Source organism: Hippopotamus amphibius, chromosome 2 (genome assembly GCF_030028045.1).
Source record: "Hippopotamus amphibius kiboko isolate mHipAmp2 chromosome 2, mHipAmp2.hap2, whole genome shotgun sequence".
Lineage (NCBI taxonomy): Eukaryota > Metazoa > Chordata > Mammalia > Artiodactyla > Hippopotamidae > Hippopotamus > Hippopotamus amphibius.
In genome coordinates this window covers 11,409,878-11,415,877 of record NC_080187.1, presented here as the reverse complement: position 1 = coordinate 11,415,877, position 6,000 = coordinate 11,409,878, and positions in this window count along the sequence as shown.

Here is a 6,000-nt window from a genome sequence, read left to right as displayed (position 1 = left end):
TCCTCCTCTTTTTCCTGTCTTTCACTTTGCCTTCTAGAAATTAATAGTGGACTTTGAAAGGAAGCGGCAATGAGAAACAGTTGGGAACGGGGAGAAGAGAAAGCACACTTTTAATTTTTTTTAAATTGTGTTGCATGGCAATCTTATTTGTAATCATCCAACTAGCTATTTTGTAGAAAGATCATGTTCAAGAAAATCAGCCTTCACCCAGATCAGTGAAACTCAAACATACAGACAATTTATAGTTATGGTTTGGTTTCACATCTGAAAAATACAGAGTGTGGATTTTAGATTTTTCTGTCTGGAAATACCTTTTCCAGCTAAGAACCCCTCACTGAGAGAGCTCAGGCATTCTTATTGATAAATCCTCCCTAGAAATGGAACTGAAATTGGCATCCCTCAACAAAGTTGATTCACCTAGAAATGGATGAATCAGTCCTGATTGGGTGGACATGCCCTTTCACCTCATTGTGTCTGACCTATCACTTAATTAATCTCTCCCAGATGCGGAGCTGTTGACAGTGCCAAAGATAAGCAGTATTTTGAACAAAGCAGAAAGCTTTTTAAAGAACAAGGCACAGTGAGGCTTGAGGCTCTTAAAAATGTGTAAATCATCAGCAGTTAGATGGAGTTTGTTATAGCTGAGGCTCAGAGATTGTCCCATCTTTGCTAGAAACTTTCTGTGCTTTTCTTTAACCACTGGTATCTATCTACATTCATTTTCTGCCTCTCCTTTCTGTCTCTGGTTCCCTTCCTCCTGCCACTCCCTCTCTCTGGATTCAGACTATCCATGGCTAGTTTTCTGAAAATTGTCCTCTGCTTCCCAGGTTTGTCCCTGGTTCTTCAGATCCTTTTGATAGTATTAGGGCTATCGAGGTGGTCAGCTTCGAAGGCTTTCGGTGACAAAATATTGACCACATTTGCTAGTACCTTATGAAGGAGGACATTTGTGCTGAAGGCACCTTGGTGACATACAGGGAATAGTTCATTAATTAAAAGACTTGCTAATTGCTGCTTGAATTACTGTACAGAGAGAATGAAATGAGTTTGTAAAAAATGACAATTTGGGGATTTTTTTTTGCTTAAAACATTCTTATAAGCAGGTCCTAGAAAATGTGTTGCTTTTACTCATGCCTCTATCGTCAACTATTCAATTGAGCTTCAATTAATGATAATATATGGTCCAGGATCCTTACTGGGCTGACTGATGGAAGAGCTTTGTTGAATTTGGTGCAGGTGGCACTGTTTAATAAGCACAGGAAAGAGTGAATAATGTAGTGCTTGCAAAGAGAAGTAGATGCAAAATAGATCGCTCTAATTATGGCAGCCCCCAGAAATGGAGATGCAAGCTGAAATGGCCAACTAGCCGAGGAAATTCCAAATAGAACTGATTGTCCCCTGCCTTTTTACTTTTGAGGACTGATGGTAGCTTAAAAAGTAAATTTGGATGAGCTCATCTGATTCAACACAAGCACAAATTCAAAATCTAGGTCTGATGACCTATCAATGTTTGCCTTAACTGTCTAGAAGCCTTTACCAGATAGTACCATTCAGCTCTAAAATGGGGCCATCTGAACATTTCATCCTTCAAGAGATCGGCACAAGCTCGTTACTACTAGTCTTCATGCTTTACTGCAAAGTGTCAGGAGATTCTGTTTTTGTTTTTGTTTTGTTTTGTTTGAATTTCTTTATGCCTGAGAAAATGAGTCTATTGGAAATCAAAGTGTGAATACTTAAGCAAACAGAATTTCCCATATACCTGCAAGGGCCCGTAATGATTTTCATTCATGCAAAGATAATCGATGGAACATTAGTTGTTTTAATTAATGGAAGAATAAAAATGGGGGAGGGAGGCAAGAGGTTGGGCTTTGGCTGAAGCTTATGTGGGAAGTGACTCGTTCCTCACCTAAGGAGACAATGCCAGCTCCCCAAATAGCAGTAGATATTTGCTAATCAAGCCAGTGGAAAGTTGGGCTGGGGTAGGGAAAGAGCTCTGCTGAAAGCTCAAGGTGAGAGAAGGTGACCACGCGGAGCATTTTCCCTTCCCTGGAAGCTCACTGTTCCCCTCGGAAATGTGCCACATCCACATCACCTCATAGGAGAGGCACCTTCTTACTTCCCAGGAAGGTGCGATTTGTGCTAGGAGCCAGTATGTTTTGTGATGGTAAAATAGTGCCAGTGACTGGGAAGCCAAAATCAACATTCTTTAGCCTGGATTAAGGAAAGGCTGGGGCTGAATACTTGTGAGCTTCGTGAAATGGGCTGACAGACACACTGGGTATGTGAGATATGGGCAATCCGTATCCAGTAATGTCTCCTGTGAGTGTGCTGAGACTCTTTGATTGGGGACTCAGGGGGGAGCCAAGTCCAGCATCTTTAGTCAAAACCCCCTCTTTTTGTTTTGTGGAAATGTTTACCAAATCCTCCTCCAGTCTAGTCAGCGCTGGCTGGGTACCCGCGTCGATTAGTGTATGTGAAGCTCATAAAAGGTTTATGAGGAAACCTTTGCTTGGAAATAGAGTTGAGGGGTGTCCTGCTATCAGAGAGGGGTGGCAGAGATGCCTTTGAATGGAGAAAGACTGTGGTAGGAATTTTTCCATTCTCAAGTGCCTGTAGACACAAGAGGTGTCAGCTAGTCAAGAGTTCAGCTCCTTCCTCCCCCATCCCCACTTTTTTCCATACAATCCTCCTGATTCTCCTCTTAGCAAAATGTGGTTCCCTGTGTGAGGAAATTTATTGCTGTTAGTTGTGCTTCTACCTAAAAAGCAATCAGATTAACAAAATGAGCAGAATTCTAGGACTGGGGCCTTTCTAGGACTGGGTAGTATTCTGGGTTAGATTAAGAAGAAATTACCCTCAAGGAATGGTGGTAGTTGTACCAGCTGAAAAAAAAATAGACATCTTGTTGTAATATTTACTCTTTTTTCTTTTTCTTTTCTTTTTTCTTTCTTTCTTTCTTTTTTTTTTTTTTTTTTTTTGCTTCCAGGGCAGTTTACATCTTTGCGTGGAAAATGTAGGTGGGAAGAGGCAATTAGCTATTGTGTATTTTATTACAATTGTTCTTTAAGAATAATCTGATCTGACAGATTTACATCGTTGACACTGTGATTTAAGCGGACCCAGATACAAACTTTCCCCACCCTAATCAATAATGGGAAATCCTTTTGCTGAGATTAACAATCTCCGACCCAGTATATTCATATTTCTTTTGCCGATTCCCTGTAATAAAATTGAACATTTTGTCACCACTTTGAGAAACACTGCCAAACACCTTAAAACACATGTCACACGCCAGCAGCCCCTCATTTCCCTCCTCCGGGAGTTTCTACATCTGGAATCATAATCACAGATAAAAACCTTGACAAAATTGCATCTGAGCACATTCCTCTCCACAGCCCTTACTTTCTCGTAACATTTAATACAATATTAATACCTGCTACCGAAAGGCAGGAGGGAGGAAAGGGCTGCCAACCTCCATGTTTCCTGATGCATCATGTTCAAACCTGAAATTTGCACTTCGTGTTTCATTTTAAGTTCAGTGCATTTAACAGGGCCCCAGAGAGAGGGCCCTGGTTAGTTCCCCAACCTGCTCAGCTGACGCTCTGGGAGGCGGTTTCGGAACTGTTCAGATCGCTGCAGGGAGAAAAGGAGGAGGAATTGGGCTCCTCTCTGCCTGAGCTGGGCCAAGCCACTTATCTATCCACAGACATGGGGTTCTTCTTTGAAACAACTAAGGCCCCACTAATTTTTATTGTCAGTGGTGGTAACCAGCAGATTTTCTGTAAGGTGTGACCAAAGCAATGAGTTAATTTCATAAAGAGGTGGCCATGTCTGAGCTGACTTGCTGCTGATTGACAGCCTCTCACATCAATATAAAACACTTCCTCCTTTGCCTCCCCCCACCCAGACCTGGGAAGTGGGGTCCTTGTTGAAGATATGGGGCTTTTCTGCCATCCTTGTGATTCAGCTTCACCCCATCTCTTCTTGGAGATGTCCACAACCCCACATTCTTGCACATTGGCAAGGAAGCACCATTCCTCCGCTATACAAATGAGAAACAGAGGATAGAGAGCAGAGGAAAGTGCAGACAGCTTACCCCATGGGGGGTGGGGTGCGTTCCTGGGGGCATGTGTGATACACTGGAAGTAGATTTTCAGATGTTGGTGGCTTTGTTCAGTCCTTGCCATTCTCTAACCAGAATTAGAGTCAAGACAGACCATAGCAATCTCAGGGAGCCCAACCAGCAATGCTCCCTCCCTTTTTAAGATTTAAACCACCAGGTTTCTGAAATGAATAACCAGCACCTCTAGTAGCAGCCTCACTGTAGAGGGACACACCCCCATACACACACACACACACACACACACACACACACACACACACTTTCCCTAAGCAAGATCCACTTCACAGCCGAGCAAGGAGTGTAATTTGCTGAATGGTGCAACCCTGAGAACAGGAGACATTACACTTTACTTAGGGAAGCGAGGCAACTGGCCCTGTGACTGCAGCCAACAGCTTTAAGAACACAGTTCTTCCTGCTGCAAGGCAAAGAAACAGTTGTCTTTGCCTCTTTCTTCTTTGCAATTATTATCCAAGAGGCTTTCCCCACCCCAATTCCCAGCACCATCATCCTCAGTGTTTTAGGTCCTCCATTGGTGATGCCCAAAGGGGGTCCCCAGGCAGGTGGGTCTGGGGCCAAAGAGGGCGGCTCCCCTTGCGCAGAATCCTTCCCTGGTGGCTCCCAAATCAGGCGTTTTCTCTGCCTGCCTTTCCCTCGGGGGAGACTCGAGAGGCTGCAAAAATCTGGGCGCCCGTTCGCTCGCTTGTCAAGAAGCAAACTGTCTTCACATTCTCCAAGAGCAACATCCCTGCCTAGGAAAAGGAAAGAAGAGGCAAAATAAATAAAACCAGTTAATGTTGTAGTTAACTTGCAAATCAAGTAAATCTGTTGGTGCCGTATTTGAGAAATAAACCATCAGAGCGTCACAGCAAACACACACTTCTGAACGTCTTCATTTTGATTTAATGGTATATCAGCGTCAACTATCGCTTCCTCTGCTGGTACACACGGCCTGATGCCGCGGGAGGAGGGTGCCCATGTTTATCACCGAGTGAGATGACTAATTACACCTTGTCAATCACCGGCTATGAAGACATAAAACCAGCGCGCACAATGAAGTAGTTGCCTGCAGCGTCAATTAGTTGGCGATTCGGAGGTTATTGCGTGGCCCTGCTTTGGCCGCTTCTAATAACGGGACAGCGCGCCGAGAACAGCGCACTGATCAATCACCCTCCTTCCGCGGCTGCCCGGCTCCCGCCCCCTCTTCCCCCGCCAGGCCCGGCCTCACTTTCTCTGGGCGGCATGTGCTTCCTCCCTCCGCGGCCCCGGCTCCGTGGCGCCGGCAGCCCCGGGAAGTTTGCGCGCGGCAGCTCCGCAGCCGGCAGCCGGGAGCCCCGCAGCCTTCGGGGAGCGCCGGGGCTGGTGGCCCCTTTGTTGGAAGAGGCGTGGAGGGAGCGCTTTTGTTCTGAGTTAGTCACGGTGGCCGGCTGGAGGCTGCTACCTCATTATGCGCAGGGTCTGCCTGTCTGCGACGAAGCAGATGGTGGGGAGGTAGGCAGCGGCGAGAGTAGCCAGACCTGAATTCCGTTCACCTGTCACCTCCCACAAAAGGCAGGTTCAAGGTACTTAGGGAGTCGCTTCCCCTATCTGGGGGAGGGGCGTCGAGGGGCCGCTGTTTCCGGCGCCTCCGAAGGTTGCATTTACCTGCGGTTGCCTGCTCCCCCCATCTGCCTGCCATCCCCTCGGCTGCGGCTTCTCGCACCGTGTAAATGTCACTCACGTGTCAGGATGTGTGTTTACAGCCTGTTCCTCTCCTTGTTTAGTCTCCGCGGACAGGGCTCAGCGGTTGTGCGACGTACCCCCGCGGTTGGGGGAGATTAGCAAAGTTACCGGCCTCTGAACCCCGGGCTGGGGGTGGGGTGGGGGCGGCGGCGAAGGGG